This window comes from Anas acuta, chromosome 17 (genome assembly GCF_963932015.1).
Source record: "Anas acuta chromosome 17, bAnaAcu1.1, whole genome shotgun sequence".
NCBI classification, from domain to species: domain Eukaryota; kingdom Metazoa; phylum Chordata; class Aves; order Anseriformes; family Anatidae; genus Anas; species Anas acuta.
Window position 1 is genome coordinate 3,665,471 of NC_088995.1, and position 20,061 is coordinate 3,685,531.

Consider the following 20,061-nt stretch of genomic DNA (forward strand, 5'->3'; position numbering starts at 1 on the left):
TTTACTGTGTGTGCTATTTGCAGCTGTACAAACAGGGCCATCAAACATGGTATTGGAGAGGTGCCACCTCCAGAAATGGAGGCTGCAGATTGCCAGGGCAGCAAGGTGTCTGAATCTTTGGGAAGAGACAAAGAGCAAACAAGGATGCTGCCACGGCATTCCCTCCATCTCCTGCAGGTAAGTGACGGAGACATGCTTTGATTGCAATGAAAACCCCGTGCAGGGCCATGGAGGGTTCTAGCATTACCCTTCAGCTTCTCTCTTCTCCTTAAAAGGTGTTGGTTTCCACAAGTGATTTTCTTCCTCTGCCTCCTAGAACAGTCCCAGCAGCATCACAGGGGCCTAGAAGGAGGCTGAAGAGAGCAGGGGATCTCAACAGGGAAACTGAACAAAAAAATGTGTCATTTTGAATTCTTTGCTCTTAGTGAGTTGAATCCTCTCAGAGTATCCACTGACCTACAATTCCAGCCATTGTGGGTGGCAACGAGACCCTCTCCACTTCACCCCAGCTGTAATAGCTCGTCTCTCTGCTGGGGCAACAGAGGTTCTCCTTACACCTTGACGGAAGCCAGATACACCCTCTAGGACTACAGAAGTAGTTCCAGTTCCTGATGTTCAGCTATGTTATTAACACACAGTATCCATTGCCTGAATTCTCCCTGACAAACACCAGAAACACTCAGAACCTGAACTTCCTAGACCATCCTCGTGTTGTTGACAGAAAATCAAAATCAAACCCTATTTACAAACAGAACAGGAGAGACCAAGAAGCTCATATGTAGAAATGTGGAAGAAACTTGGTCCTGGTATGCAGTGAGCATGTTTGCAAGTGGTCTGCAAGGTGAAAATGGGTGACACAAACTAATCCCAACCAGGAGTCAGACTCACAATGAAGTCCTGAACGCTAGTCTGACTACTAGGAGAGCAGATTATGAACTAAATGCTCTCTTCTTCTTGTAAAGCACACTCAGAGCAGCAGAACGTGTTAATGCCTGGTCATCACCCAACCTCCACTCTGTGAGCTGATAGCAGGTAAAAGTACTGCCAGCCTGCATGGAAAACACATCCATCTATTTTCCTTCTGTCATGTTTTCTCAAATCCATTACACATAAACCTAGAATGCACAGAGGGCAACGTATACACCGATCATATAAATTCCTCTTCAAAAATATACAGCATGACCAAAGACAAACCACAATCCCACAACTGAGCACACATACAGGACAGATGCGCTACACAACTCAAGTTTCCTTTACTGCTAAGAAATAATTTCATTGGTTTTGTTCTCCTGTATTTTGTGATAGCTAACTGGGTCTCTCCTCAAGATTCCTGGCACCTCTAACGACTTCTGAACCTAAAGCAAAAGACTCAGTTGGATTCTGATTTATTGGACTGCAAACCAATAGTCACCAGTTTACATGGTACAGCGTCTGTAGATTTTAGCCCTCTGAGTGCCACTTGGTGATGCAGACAAGAGACAGCAGCAGAATCTGGCACCCCTCTGGAACAGCCATTGTGTCCCTCCAAACACCTATAGCCAGGAATTGGACTGGGGGGGAGGGGGCTTTCATCCTCAGCAACTGAACCTAATATTTTCAGATGAAGTGTTTCCAGGGTAGAAATTCTTTAACTAAACATTTTGCCACCAGTAAAATGCTTGTTCATTGGCAGAAAATATTTGGGTGTAACTAGCACCTTGAAATATAAATGGAAGACAAAGCACCTTTGTTTTGATCAACTGGAAACAGAAATGATCCATTTTGATTTGAAGTGACTTCAACTCAACAGTTAAAAACAAACTTAAAAGAAATTAAAATGGAAATGAGTTGAGGCTTTTACTTGAACCAAGATGCCTCTTAAATGTTTTGGCATGAACACTGAATTTCCCAAATCTCTTTACACTGTTTATTTCTAAATACCGGATGTCTGGTTTGCTTGGAGAGAGTGTGTGCGTGTGTGTGCGTATAAAGTATTTGCCTGGCTCGTCTGTCCCAATGTCACAATCATAAAACACAGACTTGAACTCCTGGCACTGGGGGAAAACACAGCAGACAAAGAAAGGGCAGGAGAGAGCAGAAGTTATGTTTGGAACTGCTTTTCCAGTAGTATGTGCTAGGGTTCTCCTCCACAGCAATTTCTGGGAGCCTAAATCACTTGTTATGCTGGCATCACCTGACACAGAGGGAAACAGGGATCAGCACAGGGGATACAAGTGAAGACAGTTTTGCTCCTTAGACAAGCCAGTGGTTTTTCATATATCCAGATGAGTTTCTTTAAAAAGTTTTCCTGTATTTCTAGGGAGGGGACAGGCTTTGTAAGGCAGAATAAAAACTTACTTTCTGAGTGTAAGCCCCGTGGGACAAGCACTGGCTTCTCACAAAAGCTTTGCCCAGCACACTCCCCAGCAGGGCAAAGCATGGAACAACTAACACTGTAACCATGTGAGGTGTCACGAGGCATGTTATTCCATCCCGGTCCTTCCAGCACCCTGAACGAAGAATCTATGGTAATTACTCATAATCAATTCCAGATTGCATTTCCAAGGACCTAATCTTCAGCTTCATAGCAAAAGCACAGCACCTAAGCCCAGCTTGAGAAAGATGCTGGTCATCTGCCATCCAAAAGGCACGAGGTGGCTGGGCAGGGAACACCAAGCCTTTGTCTCCTTTCACATTTAAGAGAAAAGCAGTGTTCTTGCTGTTGGGCTGCTGCCAGAGCTATTTCTATCAAGTGAACCCACCGTGGACAGCAGACTGTGTAGTCAAGAATTTAACAAGCCAAAATGTCTCCCCTGATATTTGGGCTACTAAAGACACACAGCTCAGCACAGCAGGTTTCTTCCAGCAGCTAAGCTGTCAGCCACGGGCGTCCCTTGCTGTCTATGCACACAGGCTGGGAGCACAAAGGGCCAGGCACGCTCTTCAGCTTAATGAACCACAGAAAGACCAAGCCAGCATGACAGCAGATGCAAACAAGAATGTAATTAGAGGTGGATTATAAATCTCTGGCTAGGTACCTGGAAACACTTGCATTGTGAGAGAAAGCAACAGCTTTGCTGATGGCATTTGGACTTAATTTAGGTCACGATTACAGACAGGGTGCTCTGAGCTGGCAGGGGTCAGATGGCAAATCAAAAACAGGCTCCTATTTGTCTTGACTCCTGCTGCTGGCCTCACCTTTCCAGCCCCACAGCCCAGACAGAAGCAAGCACTGTTTTCCCCTGGCCAGCTGGTGAGCAGCGAGTGTGGTGCAATTCATGCTCACTCTACTTGCACTGTGTCTGTCCGCAGAGCAGAAAAAACAACAACATAGTTAAGTTCTTTTGCTCTAAAGAACATTTTTAATATCCAAAAAGCAGAGGAGAGCTCTAAACCCAGCAGGGGGAAAGCACAGGTCAGCTGCTCCACAGGGAACCCCAGCTGAAGCCACGGGCCCTGCATACTCAGGGAACATTCAGAGAATCCAGAGACAGACTTTTGAAGAGACCTCCATGCCACTCTGCACCTCCAACTCACAGCCTGGAACATTTCTTGTCAGCCAGGGCACCACCCCAGAGCACGGCAGCTCCAAGACCTCTACTGGCTTGTTTCTATCTCTGTGCAAAGTGGGGTAAGTTGCACATGCTGGTGGGGAGACCCCCAGCCAGGAGAGAATTGGTGGAATATGTCTGCCCACAGGAGCACTATTTCTGTTCAGAGCTGTTCATCTGCCTCGTGATACAGCTCCCAGGTGGATCTTTGCCAAGTTTGGGGCTGTCACTGGAGTGTTTCTTGCTCTTGGTGTTGAAATTTGAAAACATCTACTTTGAACTGTCTCCCTTACACCATGTCACACTTCCTAGATAAGCCTGGCATAAAGCTTAAACCTGCACACGCTGTCTCAGGCAGGTGCCAGTGAGTGGGAGTTAGCAGCAGAGCACCGTGAACTCAAAAACTCTCTGCTGTTCCCAGAACTACACCGTGCCAGTGGTATCTGCAGCCAACTAGGAACAGGAACACGCCTCTGAAGTGATCTCCAATCCTTGATACTGAGTGGAAGGAGCCACGACTCACCCAAAGCTGGAGAGCACATGCTTGGCAGAGCAGGTGGGAGACTTCAGACCTCCGTATCCCACCACCAGATCTCGCTGTCTCTCCTAGAGCACCTCGGGGAGGTTCTTTATCCTTGTCTATGTAGGACAGAGAAGCCACAGTCTGATCAATCCAGGAGACAACCCTGTGAACAAACAGAGCATGGAAGGCCATTAATGGACACATTAATAAATGAGCTGATTTTTCAAAGGGTTGGATGGCATTTGAAGTGTTAATGACTGAAGGCTACTGTATGATTTCAAAGCTAGCTGCTATGGACACTGGCTGGCTTTGTTTGAGGTCGTTTGCATTTCAGGCCCACCAGCTCTCATTCATCTCCAGAGAGGCATATTTAGTTGTCACTTGAGCTGAACCCTGACTGACACTTCATGCTGATTTTTCTCAGGCATTGGGTGGCTGGTCAGCAAGTCCTGGCAGAGCAATGCAAAAGTAGCTGCAAAGGTTGGGGTCTAATCTAAAATCCCTCAGAGTCCCTGCAAAACATTCCTCTGCTATCAGTAGCCTTTGGATGGGGGCCATCACAAACAAGACACATACTATAGTACATCACAGTTATTTCAATCCAGGAGAGCAAAACATGTTTCTAAGGGACAACTAGCAGCTGGAGAATGGAGTGTGAGTCCAGTCCCCTGAGTTTTACTCCTAACAACAGCTCATGACCCATCAAGTGCTTTCCTGGGGAACCCTGCTCACTCTGTTTGCAGGGGGACCCTTAAGACCATCAGTTTTACTGCTAAACCTTTACACGGTCTTGCCCCAGTTCTCTTCCCTGCTATCACACCACAGTGCAGCACTGCTGCTTGGACCAAATAAAAACATTGCTCCTAGTCAGAGCCACTCCATCCCTGGCAGACACGGCTCTGCTGCAGAGTCCCACAGGGGCCATTCGATGCCTCTGAGTTCACAGTTCTCTAAATAACCCACTGGTGCCAGAGGGCACATCTGCTCTACACGTGCTCACCAGCACACAGGTGAGGTTTGGTATCATCTGAATAATCCATAAGCACTGTTTGCTTTCTAGGGGGTTTCTTCCTTCAGCTCCATTTTCTATGTTTACCTGAAAGACATCAGGGCAGTGTGTGGGGGTGTCTCTGAACATGAGGGGAAAAAAAAGATGACCAGAGAAAGGGGCTGGGAAATTCGGAGAAGTAAAGGGATGAAATAAGAGGAACAATACACACTGCATCGTGGGGTGAGCCTCTGTGTGTGTGGTCACCCATTTGTTGTTTATTCCTTCACAAATTCAAAACAGCCCTGTTGTGCTAGTCACAGAAACAAGCGTGTCTGTCCTCCTTCAAGGGATCTGCTCCCTCCACACAGTGGCTGTGTACTTCACTGGAGCCATGTTGGCTGAGGAAGGACAATGGTCGCAGCTTTTGCTATCGTTGTTGATGCTGAAGTTGGATCCCAGCCTCTTGGACACATCTGGGGCTCTGCCAATACGCTTGCTGATTTTTAAGCATATAGGACAATACCTTGGCAATTATTCTCCTGCAACAGAGCCACTGTCCTTGGGAACCCATGGCTTCACTTGGCTTCTGGAGCTGATCCTGATGCAACATTCAGCGAATGGTGTTTTACTGCCCTTGCTGACCAAATTGAAAACCTCAGCAGCCTCTAAAAACACAGCCTGTGTGGGACCAGTGGCTCACCTCACCTGTTGTTCAGGGATGCAAACAAACTTTTTTCCAGATAGAATTAGAAACCATATAAACTGATCTCACCCCCCGTAAAGGGCTTTCCATTTCTTGTGTCCCACCAGTTTGCAGAAATCCTACTACCTGTAGCATTTTTACTCAACATCACACTATTCTGAATAGGACTGCAAATTAAAACAGACAGCACATCAGGAGGTGGGCAGCCCAGATTTTCCTCCAGCAAAGCAAGGCAAAGAAAAGTTAAGCACATCCTGAGCTTCAAAGAGCAGACAACTTCTGAAGAACAGACAACTAAAAACACTGACTTCCATCACAGCCCACAGTTGCAGCCCTTGACAGAGAGAAGACTTAAAACTAAAGCTGTCATAGGGCAGAGCGGGTCAAGCCCAGCCAACTCTAAGATCTTCCCCGCCAGAGTGCAGCATCAGACAATTAAAAGAAGAGTAGAAGGCCTTACTAGAGGGATACACGTATCCTTCTAGCAATTAGCAGCTGAGGATGAAAGCTCTTTGTGCACACAGGTTGTGGGAGAGGATTTGTGTTTTGTAGTCCTGTTCCCCATGGCTCCATCCCCCACTGCTCTGTGCTCAGCCAGCTTGAAAAAGATACTTCTGAAACCCAGTTACATCAGCACTCATGTGCCACAGCCAATTATTTCTCTGTCAAATGGTGCCTAATTATGGACAATCAATTATTTAGTGCAGAAGCTTTCCCGCTTGGCAAGGTGGGAGGCATACCTTGCCTCAGGGCTCTCCGTGCTGTTTGTGCCCAAGCAACGGGGGGTTACTGGGGGGGAGGTCACAGACATTACACTGGAGTCACGAGCCCAGCAAACACAAGGAGATAATCCACCAAATGTGCTCAAAGAGACCAGCAGCATGTGTGAGCACGCCCTTAGTATACTCTGCCTTCCAAAGCAGCATGGTTTAAACCAGATGGTCCCATGAAAATGTTCAGTGTGCTATCTTGGATTATAAATATCCTTTTCTGCCACTTATTGCTGTCTCAGAAGATGTTACAGAACCCCTCTATACATGAGACTATCCAGGTGAAGTCCTACTTCCATCTGCAGTTATCTGGGGGTTAACCTGGAACAAATGCCCCCTAGATCAGACTGGGTTAGGGCATGACCACACAGGTCACATACTGGTGAGGCCAGTAGGTGGGAGATAGCTGGGAATTCCCTCATTTTATTTAGCATCAATGAGGGCAGCCTACCTGGCAATAGCCTTGGATCTTCTTATGCTAGAAGGAGGGAACTCTGGATGGTTTGTGAAAAATAGCCATGGCAGTAAGCATCAGATGCTTTTCCTGCTCTAAAATATACAGAAAATGGATTATTTTAGCCAATATAAAAATGCAGTAAGAGTACATGAACAATCCAGTTACAGGGAAGAATAGGGCAGATGACAACCCTGTTAGGGAAACAGGAGGAAAGCAGAGATAAAAGCAATTTATGCACTTCAAAATTAAATCGATAAATAAAATTGTTTCACTCTTTTCCTCTCAACCTGCTAAAATATGCAGTTAGCTCACTTACAAATCAAACACTGATGGCTTACAAATTGCTTCAAGTTCTTGTTTGCTCCCCTTAACCTCTGAAGGGTGAAGTTAATGCTCCCATGGAAAAATTACTAAGAAGTTTCTAGTTTGGTGTGTCTTCCAAAGTTATATGAATTTCAGTAAAACCAAAACATTTTCTGAGAAATTTTCAATCCCCTCCAACCTCTGTCAGCTTTCCACACCTCCCAAACAAATCTGTGAAAAAGGATATTCGTGGTAAAGTTTCCATCTGGATAAAGAACGTTTCATTAAGGAACAGAACGAGACACTGAATAAAGAGTTCAGACCAATTCTAGTTGAAACACTGGCTAGATGCATTTCCCCAAATTGCTTTTCTTCATCTACTTTCATGCTATTTTCCTGCATTTTTTTTTAAATGGAAAAAATATTCCAATAAAGAGGACTTGGAGGGTCCCAGTTTGCACTATACAGAGCTTTTATAGCTGCTGGGCGCTTAGCAGATCGGGGCTGTGTTTGTTTTAAATATGCATTACATTTATTCCAAATAAACTCCATAAATCAATCTGAGTAATAGAAACCAGAAAAGTTTATGCAAAACAAATATAGAAAGTCATAAATACTGCGTTTAAGATGTCATTTTTGTGGCTGGTATATTTCTATGGTATGTTTTTACTGTTCGTGGGATAAATTTTTCAGAAACATTAAAATCTTTCCTCCCCTCCATTCTCTATAGGTTTATCCCAAAGAAATAATGAGGCTAGCTCTATAAACCAGCATTTATTAAATCCAAATGGGCACTTCATCTTACAGTAGCTTTCAATATAACCTATTTGATCTTTCAAAGTAGTTGGAAAATGATTTCAAGGGGAACTTTCACAGAACAAATTAACTTGAAAGAAGAGAACACTTTATACCCCAAAGAGGGAGGAAAGCAATTTCCTCAGTTTGTCTGTCTCCGGATTCCCCTTAGCCTGACGGCAGATATGCATGCTCCAAGAGGCACCCTCCCTGGCTGCTATTGCATGATCTCAGCAGCGATGCCAGGAGCCTATGGAAAGCAGGGTCACAGACTCACACACCCATAAGACTACAGTCGTGACAAGTTTATCTCTGGTGAAACTCCAGCTTACAGAAGAGATAGGAAAGAACAGGCTCATATGGAAACTAAAAACTGTTTGTCCAAGCTGCAGTTCAATTCTGCCTCTTAAAAGTTATTTATTTTTTTTTTTGGAGGGACTTTATTACCTGCTTGCTACAGCTCTTCAGAGTAAGCAAAACCAGCACTGGGGCCATAACCTAGTCAGCAGATTCAGGGACTTGGATTTTAAGAATCCGAAGCTTAAGGCATTACAGGTCCTCAGGGAGAGGTCAAGACCCTGGGACAGATGAGGTGCCAGTTTTTGGGGTGTTCCACCAAGTACTAAATCCATCAGCTGGAGAACATTATGGCTCCCATAGCCCAAAATTTCTCTTTGGATTCCTTCAACTCCTGCATGCATCAACAACCCTGTCTGAGCAAGTTTCTCAATTAACCAGGATATTAGGAATCTCCATTCAGTCTGAAAGCTCTGTATGAATCATCTTCATTAGCCTATTTTACAAATGCTAATTTTCTGTCTCCACACATGTGAAAGCTGCAGGAACCAAGAAGAGAATCGAGCTGAGAAGGATGAGGCATTTGGGGACATGGGGTTAGGGAAGAAAACAAAGAAGGTTTCTCTGTTTGAATGCCAGAGGAGAGCTCTTGGACTGCAGGAGCAGCCTGGCTGAAGCATTTCATCCTAGGCCAGGATAAAGGGAAGAAATAAAGAGCCAGAATTGGACTGTTCCCTACAGCACACTGAACTGATGCTCTCCATCTCCAATGTCTGCTGTTCTACAGTCCCTTGGAAGGTTAACAAGTTTATTTGAAGAGTGCTGGCTTTACCTTCCAAAGCTGCATAAGCTCCCAGGAGGGAAAACTTACAATTTTGAAAGGCTTTAGGAAAAGAAGATTTCCTTAATTTGTTCTTTCAGGGACCAGATATTTTTGTTTCATCCTCTTGGTGAGGTTAGGAATGGTATGTACATAAAGCTTCCCTATAAACTGATTTCTTTTATTACTGTTAAAGGCATACAGTACTGGGAGTAATAGTGCAAGATCTAAACCAGTACCTACCAGGTTTTCTTCTGTAACTGTACGGTGGGGCAGGGAAGGGCTGATCCTTATTTTAGACATGGGGAAACTGAGGCATTTTGTGAGGACAAACATAACTTGGCCAAGTCAAAAAAAAAATAGCCAGTGGCAGGTTCCAAAAGCCTCATCTTGGTATCCTAGCAATAATTACCTATACTACTTTTCTAGCAATAAGGTTGCCTTTGAGATCTCTACACCTTTGGTGCTGGAGGAGGCTGAATATGCAGGCAAGCCTTTCTTGGCTCCTAATGAAAGCTTTGTGCCCCACTCAGCAATGCTCTTCTGGCAGACATACTGGAGAGATTGCCTGCAGGCAGGCACAAAGGTAGGATCCGCCAAGAGCACAAACATCACCTCTCACTGGTCACCTACCTTCCGCAGCACCTAAAAGCCTACCCAGAGCCAACAACAACCACACTCCAGACAGGGATTACCTACTGGCTCAGGGCTGTGAGGAACCTCGGTTCACCTATAATCACCTTTCCCAGCACAAGCAATCTTTGTCCGAGCTAAGAGCCATGGCCTGGTGCTTCCCTATACTCTCTGTAACTTTCCAAGAGAGACAAAATCATTTGCTGCTCTGTGTTTAAGCCAGACAGGTGGTTTCACTACATGCTGCTCAGTGGATGCCATGTTCCAGCCCTGCAGTGGCTGTACGTCACTAGTTTAAAGCAGGACTGGGGGAAAGAGGCTAGGAAAGGAGGCATCCCTCTCACGTTTCCTGAAGGGGTTTTGTGAAGCTTAACTTACATTCAAAAGCCTCCTGTTCTCATCTTACAATTAAAAATAATTCTACCCTCATTTCTTTCCTAAGTGAAGCAGAAGGAAGTTGCAGAAGTACCACGGATACCAGAGAACTCATTCAAGGGCAAGGGATGCACTGAAGAGGCTGGTGGCCATGTTATTAAATTACACAAGTAAAACTTGATGGCTGGAGCAGGTATGGTTCTTCAGGACATCAGACTTCCCTGCTCCAGTCCGGGAGCTGCAGTCACGCTGGATCAGGTGCTCTGGGCATTTGCAAAGAGAGCTGTGTGGTGACAGCCTCTCAGAGCTATTGCTACAGCCAACTCTGAGAAAGGCTGTTGACAAGGAGGAGAACTATAATAAATGGGTAACTCCCATGACAAGGCAGAAAACTATTTATAGCAACCTTGAACTCCACGGCTGGCTAAACCTACTGTGTTACTCTGCAGATGCAGAGAAAGAAAACAAGACACCCATTCTCTTCAGGTGGCTGGATAAATCAAGCAGAGCGTGAAAGCATGCACAGGGAGACTGATGCTCCTGTGCGTTGATCCAGCAAAAGGACAGTACAGTATCAAGCCCATGAGGGCTTGGAGAAAGTCTCCCCCCAGAGAATCTCTAAACATCTGCCCTTTTCTACTCCAAATAAGAAAACAAGTGAAAGAAGAGACATTTGGAGAGTCTTAGACAGATCTGAATTCCCCCAAAATGTCTGTATGTGTGCCAGGGTTTCGCAGAAAAGACTGATGATGTTTCAGGATGGAAGTGCAGAGAGGTATATGTAAATATACCAGAGACACGGGGCCAGGGTAGCTGGCCAGCAGGCTGGGTGTAGAAGTGGAGCAGCTCTGCTGTGCCGTTCAGCAAGCTGCCGAGGAAGCAGAATTGCCATGTAATAAAGTAAAGGCAAGATGTGCGGGAGCAGGGTCTCCCTCACGCAGCCTTTGGCAAGCTGCTGGAGGGAAGCAGCATGCTTCTGCAGATGCAGAGGAGCTGTCAGGGGACAGGATGCTCCTCCCAGTTCTGGCTGAGGCTCTGCAGATGCTCTAGCCAAGTCACGTTTTAACAGCCCCATGCCTCAGTTTCCCCAGCTGTAAGCTATTATAGGGATGTTTTGCGGCTGAATACAACCCCGTATCCACAAGGCAAGCACAGCTCTTTGGACAGATGATCCCGAGGAATATAAAGCATTTGCTTGAGATTTTTTCCTCTGCTTCTCTCTGATCTTTGATGCTGTCACCTAAATAATTTACAACGTGAAGAAGGAAAGAAAAGACCAGAAGCAATCACACCAAAGCACCCAGCCTCCTCCAGGCATGGCCCAGGAGTTTTGAGTTTTGGGGAGAGAAGGAATGTGCTCCCACCCCACCCCCTCATCAGACCTTCTGCATGATGACATGCAAGTGATTGCTGATCCTTTTCTGGATCTGGGGACTGACAGACTTTGAAGGCGGCTTGGCATCCCCAGTTATAAACCAGGGCTTCAAATGATCAAAGGTGCCAGCATTTTTGAGGCCTCATGAATGAAGTGGGTTGGAAATGGGAGCTCAGAATTTGGGATTGGCTGCTAATGTCCCCAACGGTGTCATGAGCACACTGCAGGCAATCTGGTGGCCTTTTCTTGCCTGCTTGACGTGTCATGAGCAGCACATGGAGGGCAGGCTACAGCACAGTGAGACATTGTTCCTTATCTGTTTCCTAGCATGAAGGATATATTCTGGAAGTAATTCTAGCACAGGATTTCCTACATGAAAAACAGACCTTCAACAAAGAGGCACTAGTGACAACAAAAATCATAGTCAAGCTTTTTAGATCACAGCTGGAGCTTGCAGATGTGACAGACAAGGGAAAATACCCCTTCTTTTCATGGGAGTGACTTTGGTTTAGGGACTACACTCTATCATGGGTGTGTTAACGTGGACTGAGACTGGACAAGGGTTCTTTGGTGTCCTAATCCTTATTAAATGAATGGATTTGGGCTGGAGAAAAGGAAACAGGAAGACATGGAGTGGCTCTGAGTTCACAACTGCCTATCAACAGTCTGAGAGCAGCCCTCTTTCATGTGAGGCATATGGGACACAGATACGAGCTGCTTCCAGCCTGATGTGGCTGCGAGGGGTGGGGAGGGCAGGATCAGTGTGAGAGGTTTTACAACCTGCAGCCTGAGTGCCAAGCCACCAGCTCCCATGAGCTGTGTCAGGTGTGCAGGTATAAATCAAACTGCTGGATGTGAGACTTTTGATTAACATGTCCATGGACTCTCACATTCCTTGCACCATTCTTTGAAATTTGAACAAGCAAAGCTCTGTACAGCAGTTAATGAGGGTGCTGGGACAAGCACGTTGCCCGGTGGAGAGAGGTGCAGCAGGAACACAGGCTAGTCAAATAGCCTTTTGATAGACCAGGCTCACTCAGCGCAGAAATGCTGCCTGAGCCTGAATTCCAGCTATGAACCCTGACTGCCCTCATCCCAAGGTCCTCTTTGGGAGAACTGCTCAGTGACAGCAGACCAGACCCTGACCCTTCGCTGACTGACTGGCTGTCCTTCCAATTCCAGCCTTGTAGCTTTGTAGCATTTCACACATTCAGAGCCCTACAATTACATCATCCACTGCCACAAAGATACTTGCACGTTACACCATGACAGTCTGTCATCTTCATGATCAAAACCATGTCGTGTATGTTTTTTCTGGATTTACACACGTTAACCAAAAGCCATGAATTCCAGACTCCCCAGGCACTAACATTTTAAATGAGCCAAGCGATATTCATTACATTGCAAAAGGATCACTGAGACGTTACCAAGAACACCTTTGGAGTTCTCCATACACCTCCTGAACAGAGCTTATCAGTATCTGTCCTAACTAGAAGGCAGTTATAGGCTGTAAAATCCACATCACATATCCTGTTACTGAGATACTGTTCTTGGCCCAGAGGTTCAGTTCAAAGACACCCAAGCCTCATGCTTGAAATTCAAGACCACCTTTCTGTTTCCCCTCCACCCCGTGATGAAGGGATCAAATTCACCCTTTGCTCTGACTTACCTTTTTCTTTTTTTAACTGGAAAACCATTAAAGACTGACATACTGTTCACAGACATCTCACAGCTCTGAACTCAGTCTGGTCTTGGTGAAAAGTGGCCCCATACTTTACACTGCCCAACACAAGTCCAAAACAGTCTGCCTGAATTTTTTTTTCCTTTTTTTTTTTTTTATTAACTCAGACAATATTACAACTGGGAAGGCTGCATTAGTACAAATAAAATGTCTCCTGAGAGCAAAGACAACAGTCAGTATGAAAACAGAGTGTATACGGAAAGCAGAATCTACTCAGTTATAAGGCTTAATACGTGGACACAGCAAATGGGAGACTAGGCTACTTCTTTGAGCAGACCCCCAGCTTGACCCTGACAGTATGGGAGCTTTGGACAAAGGTCTCCATCAGACTGATATTACCCTGTCCTGCAACGTATCCAAGGAAAAATCACATGCCTGTGCATTTTCCCAGCTTCAGCAGTGAGAGCTTCCAATAGCAGACAGACAAGATTATGTTCTCACTGTGTTTGTCTCCTTTCTTCCCCATCTCGCTGCTGCTCTTTCTTCTCTGGCTTCACACTACACATTCTGGTTTCACCATTCCAAAGCTCATCTTTGCTTGGCCTTATGCCTTCTAGGAAACAGTCAAATTCCAGCAGCAGCAGCCCAGCCCATCGTGATTAACTTTTCTCTGAAACACCATTTCTTGAAAGCCATCTGAACAACCCTTCAAAAGCTCTCAACTAGAAAGGAATTAGTACTTACATTAAGAACCTTAACCTCTCCGTTTTACACTTTAGCTGCTTTGCGCACCTGCTCTGCTTTGAGTGATAACTTTATAACTTAAGAATTCAAGGAGGTATCAATAACAAAATAGGCGCATGCCGAACTGGCATATACTCCGTCTTGGGGACCTAAGAATTTACACTGATGTGCAACCTTGGTCATCTCCCTTTGATCCGAAAGCTCCTTTAAATACACACTTTGGCCAAACCTTGAAGAATACCAGGTTTTTGAATAAGAACTGAAATCAGAACTGCTTTTATCAAGCACCATCAAATGAAAAAGGTCATTCAGAAATCTTGTGTGATTTAATAAATACATATATAGTTTAGCTGCTTGGGTTTCTTATTAAGGAACTTAATTGCTGTATTTTAGTTTACTTGCCATTTCTTAAATAAAAGCATTTTCATTCTTTATGAGGCAGTCAGCAGGTGTACACCTAACTTTATGTCAACATCTGAAAACTACTTATTGCTCATTTACCTCAGAGAAAATTTAAAAAATTGGACCACATCTCAAGAAAAATAAATAAAAGGAGAATGCTGTGGAGTTAGAGCAGAGGTTTAAAAAAAAATCAAAAACAGGAGAGGCTCTCTTGAATACTTTTTCCAAGCGCTGTTGTTATAGGTGTTTCCTGAGGAAGTGACTGACTTTTCCCTCCCCTACCCGCTTCAAGATTTTTTTTTTTTTTAAAAGCAGAGTCTGAGAGGTGTAAGCAAACCACAGCAAGCAAGCATAGTGGACAGTTATCTAGCTTTGCTTCTTGAATAAACAGATAGGAAGAGAAAGACTTCTTTTTTTTTACACTAATAAAGCAAAGCAGTGAATAAAGGTAGTCATGTGCTTGATTTTAGGCAGGTGCCTTGCTAAGCTATGGCCTCTACAAGGCCACACAAAAGCATCAGTGAAATTAAATGCCATCTAGTTGTTTTATGACTGTGCTTCAGTGCAGTGCTCTTGCAACTGGAAGCCATCTGGCTGGGGATGGTTTCACGTTCTCTGATTTCACAGCTCCCTGCCCAGCAGGTCAGGGCACAGGGAGGACTCTAGGACCTCCAGCAGCATGATTCTACCTGAGCTTTCCCCTTGGATTAACATCCTTACAATCAACTACGCAGAGTTGCTGAAGCCAAGTCTTGGTCCTTTGATACCCTGAGTGCCAAGAGCTCAGAGAAAAGCTATTACAAGGCCCAAGCTTTGCTCTTCATGAAAAGATTCCAATTAAGCTCAATCCAGTGTATGCCCAGGTTGGATCCTACAGGATTCAGGCCTTGGTGCCAGCTCTGTGCATCCTTAGAAGGCAACTGCCCACAGAACTGGCTAAAGGCAAGCACCGAGCGTGCAGAAGCACTAAGCTGTAAATCAGGGTAGAAGGCAAAGCCCAGATCTTAACTCCCAATGCAGACACATAAGCAGCTGGCAAAGTTGTCCTCTGGTTTTACACCGACACACCTCTTCTCAGCTCTGCAGAGTGACTCCAGATTTACACCAGCACCACTGAAAATCAAGCCAGCAACCCCTACACCTCAGCTGAGTTTGCTACTTAATCAGGACAGGGGCAGCATATTTTGGGCAACAGAATTCCATAGGCTTTTGCCATTGTTCCTTAGCCAGCATTGATCAGAGAACTAAAAATGGTTGCCAAGTCCTCAAAAGATTTTAGTGTGAGCGATGCAGACCACATGTGCTGAATGGTAAACAGTTCTTGAGGATCAGAATAAAAAGGTCTTTATAGTCCAAGCAAACAAAAGTAAATGCCAGAATCTAAATGAAATTGAGCTTTCCAAAAGCCTGAGGCTACTAAGATTTCAGCACTGAAAGTGTAGTGTTGTTTGCTTCTTAGAAAGTCCGACAGAACATCGCAGTATCGAGAGGTGACCCTGTCCTGTTCCCAGCAAAGCAGTGTCCTTTGATTCTCTTCTCGTTTCATCCCATCTGAAAAATGTCAGCCCCAACAGACTGCTTGAGCCTCCTATTAAAGCTAAGTGTCATTGATTACTTTGTAAGTGGGTAGCCAGCAAAGAGGGGAATGCTGCCAATGAAGTAAATACCATTTATTACTGAACAGAGTAACATGGAATACAGCAATCCAGCCACACCGCCCAGAAAGACAGTCCTAACACTGAGAAAGCTTTGAAATACTTTGCTATTCAGTTTTAAAGATGTCTGTGAAAAAACACAGACCGAATCAGAGGAAGAGTTGTTACATTTGGGGACCACAAGTCCCCAAGAACCGAGTAAAAGCATGTGTGTTGGAAAGGACTCCAATTTAGCCACTGTAGAACAACTAGTGCTGTTCTGTCCATGCTGGGCATTTAAAATTATTCCACAAAAATCCCTGGTCCTGCTTCAAACAACCTCAGCAGCAGATCCTTTCAGATCACTGAGCCTGTGTGCAGAAGACTGCCTAGAATTTTAATCCAGCTGAGAACCAAAGGCTCCTGCAGGATAAATCCTCATGCAAAAGTCCCAGTTGGCCCCCAGACACGTTGCCTCTGTGAAGGCTGATGAATGCCTGCAGCTTTGAGGTTAGACAGCTTTTGGTTTGTTTAAACTAAGTTTTGGCTGCTGCAGCATAAACCTACTACTGCTCCTGCAGTCCTCATAGGCTGTGCGGGGCTGCCTCCTCCACTCCAGCACAACTGGTGTTGCAGCTGCCAGCAGCTGCTGCTCGGATTCCTCCAAGTGCATTTACTCCTTGCAGCTCTGCCCATGGCTTCAGAGCACTGCTGGCACGGAACAGAATGGAACACGCTGTCTCCCCACCACCTCTCAGCCCAAATCCCTCCTTCTTTGGCTCACTGCTCAGTCCTTCCCTATCTCTGTTGTTTTCCCAAGGCACTACCTCGCTGATTTAAGTGGCACTGTTCTGATTCCTTCAGTATGAAAGCACAGGTCCAACCTGTGCAGTAGGTCTCTACAACTGTGGTAAAACAGGGCATGAAAATTCCCCAAGGAAGTTTGTCCCATCTCTGTCAGAAAACTTGCTTTATGTGGGCAAGGACAGCTCGAATCAAGGGCAGGGGAGAGGGACAGGACATGAAGACATGCAGTGTCACTAAGGAGTTTGGAAAAGGTAAGGCAGTTCACACAAGGAGAGAGATTCTAAGCCCACTAGCATGGCTGGGAAGATGTTTTAAGATTAGAAATGCTTTTACACTTGAAGCTCATCCCACCCCATACAAACCACAGAGATACTATTTTGATATTACAGAAAGAAGTCCTGTATTGCATCCTCTGCCCCTTCTGTTTCTCTCCAGATCTGTACCCAGTACACACACCAACTACGGTAGAGCTGACAAGTTAAGAAAGCTTGTAAAGTAGCACCAACCCTATAGTTCCTTAGTTAGCTCTTTTATGGCCCTATGGGTGAATAGGGGAAAAAAGTATGGTTCACCTTGGGCCTCTTTTCCCCCACAGAAATTCTTTCCAGTATTATTTTACAGGTTTGCACATTCCTGCAGTGAACAGAAACCCCTAGCATAACAGGCATTTAAAAAACATGCTAAGCTACCGTGAAGTAAATTACTGACTTAACAGCCAGGCACCTACAGGTATAATTGGATTTCATTTGAAGAACAAATTAAAGCAATGTGCATATTAGCCTCTGAGTCTGCAAGGGGCAGAGAGATTCTGGAAACTTTCCAAAGTGCATGCGATTAGAAAAGTCTTACCGAAAAGCCCCAGAGATAAGTCTCACTTAAGAAGGACCATCTCCCAGGGATGGCCAGACCCATGCCTAGCTACAGCTGTCTCCAGGCTCCCACAAGACATGCCCTGTGAAGGCTGCATTTGAACTATGAACTGCAAGGCAGGGGAAGAAAAGGCACATCAGTGGAGCCTAACGTGGACACACAAGGAAGCCGAGGGATGGACACTGCGGTTACTGGCTCACGATGTTTCATATTCCACTGAACTGCGAAGTTAAGAACCCTTTTCTGAAAGAAAGCCCAGAGGCAGCCACGCTGACTTCCCTCTCCTCCAGTATCAAATCTAGCACTTCACTATATCTTAGGGCTTTAGTAGTGCCTGTACTCCTGTCACATCTCAGTTCACACACTACTAAAGACATGGATAAAACCCCTGAGAAACTGAAAAAGGCACTCACCAAAATTTTCTCCCAGCAAGATACTCTGCTGCAGTGACAGTATGCCACAGGTCAGTCTCCTCAGATGTCAGTAATCACCACTGGAGGAATGCTGACTACAGGATGAGTTTCTTCAGGATGTCTCTTCATAAAGAGATGGGACTAGCTTCCTTGCTGCTTTGACTTCCTCCATCTACACCTCTTCTCATGCTTGCCATCTCCTCTTTTCTCCTGCCAAAGAGAAGAGAAAAGGATGAAAACAATTAACAATTAACCAGCTGAAAAAGAAAATAAATAACAGCCACTGATGGCTTGAAAGTTAAAGCAAGGAAGTAATTTGTGGAACAGCTGAATGAAGAAGGCATCAAGGCACAGTGTAAAACAAACAAACAAAACAATAAACAGATGCAAGAAGTAGAGTGAGATAATGAGAGAGATAATGAACAGTCTGTTAGCAACTTTGAGGCTGTCTTGGATGTTATCCTCCAGTTATTTCTAGGTTTCTCTTTACAACAACCCTGTCCCTAGAAGAGCTGCTTTCCTTCAACCCTATTTAATTTCTCAACACTCTGCTTCATGAACAGGGCCCAGATCTCACTGGTGCTTTCTCTCTTCTGACTGAGAAGGCCACTCAAAACCTCAGCAGTCAGCTCACCCAGACAAAGCACCTGATTTCAGCTGCGCAGCCCAGTCCAAGTTAGGCAGCGAGTAACTGCAACGCTGTTTTTTTCTTGACAGCACTGTTCACAGCCCAGCCCTGTGGAGTCAAGGGACTCAAATGACTGTGCTGAAGGGCACCGTCATCAGATCTTTGGAGAAGGGGAACAACTTGACATGAAATCCTGCTAGAGCGGTGCAGAAGGGCGGCTTGGCTGGTGTCGATTCAGAATATGAGACTGTAATAATATTTGCTGTCGGTTCAACCTCATATACTGCGTACAAAAGCCTCTGTTTGAATAAAGGAATAGCCAGCGAGACATGAACTGAGAAGAGCCAAGAAACTCAAAGCAAAGTCCCAATTCTCTTTGTCCGGAAATTTAACTGTTTTGGAAAGAAACAAAAACACACCAAAGGTAGACATAGAAAGGGCAGGACAGATTTCTTGCTGATCTTTCTCATCTTTCCTTGACATTATTTAAGAAAGAATGAGAAAATATGTGTTCCACAGAAAGGGTTCAAAAGATTTTTTTTTTCCCCTCATTTAGGGGGACTTGTTTGGCTCTCTTAGACCAGCCTTAGTTTCCTGGATAAATAGAATTGTGTTTTAATAGCACACAGGTTAGAATGGAAAGAACCAGGAATCAGGCAATCTAGGCCCCACCCTACCCCTAGGACAAACCACTTGCTCATACGGCTCACAATCAGTCACAAAGGGACACGTGCCTCTGCCTTTGTACCTGCCTAAGCCAAAACACCTTCAGTATCTCCCAAAGATCTGCCTAAAATGTTTTCAGAGAGTTGGCACGTAGCACACTGAATACCAGAGCCTTTATTGATATCTGATCCTGGAACACCAGAAAATCATAAAGTTGATTATCAGGAGAAAGATAAACATGGTCCAAGGCCAGAGGGGTATCGGGATGGAGGAAAGTTTCTCAGGCTCCCACCTAGACCAAATTACTTTTAGCACAGCATTCAGATGACTTCTGCCAAGGCAGTTGTTTTTGTAGCTAGTGACTCAGACTGACCATCTGGGAGACATTTGAGCCTGTACACAACAATAAATATAGCAGGTGATCAGTTTGGTCATATGAATGCTGGTAACAAAGTTTTCAGGGCAACAGAGACCAGTATAGCAGTGCTGAGGCACCAATATTAGGATATTCCATTTGACTGTGTTTTTCCAAACATGGTAGAGAATGCCCAGGCAGCCTTACCTGCTACAGACACTACCTCTTTCTCCTTGAGGTGCATTTAGCCAGATGGCAGGTATTTTATATTTAGAAAAACATTAATGCA

The 20,061-nt window shown here is 45.0% G+C and overlaps 1 long non-coding RNA gene across 2 annotated transcripts in view; it reads right to left on the bottom strand.

Moving 5' to 3' along the window:
* The window catches only part of LOC137841441 (uncharacterized), a 65,531-nt gene that overhangs the window by 17,910 nt on the left and 27,560 nt on the right, over positions 1–20,061 (bottom strand). For both annotated transcript variants that reach the window (XR_011088618.1, XR_011088617.1), the window contains exons 10-11: positions 18,124–18,333; positions 4,054–4,216 (exon numbers count right to left, since the gene is read on the bottom strand). This is a non-coding gene — a long non-coding RNA (uncharacterized lncRNA). The remainder of the gene's footprint in view (positions 1–4,053; positions 4,217–18,123; positions 18,334–20,061) is intronic.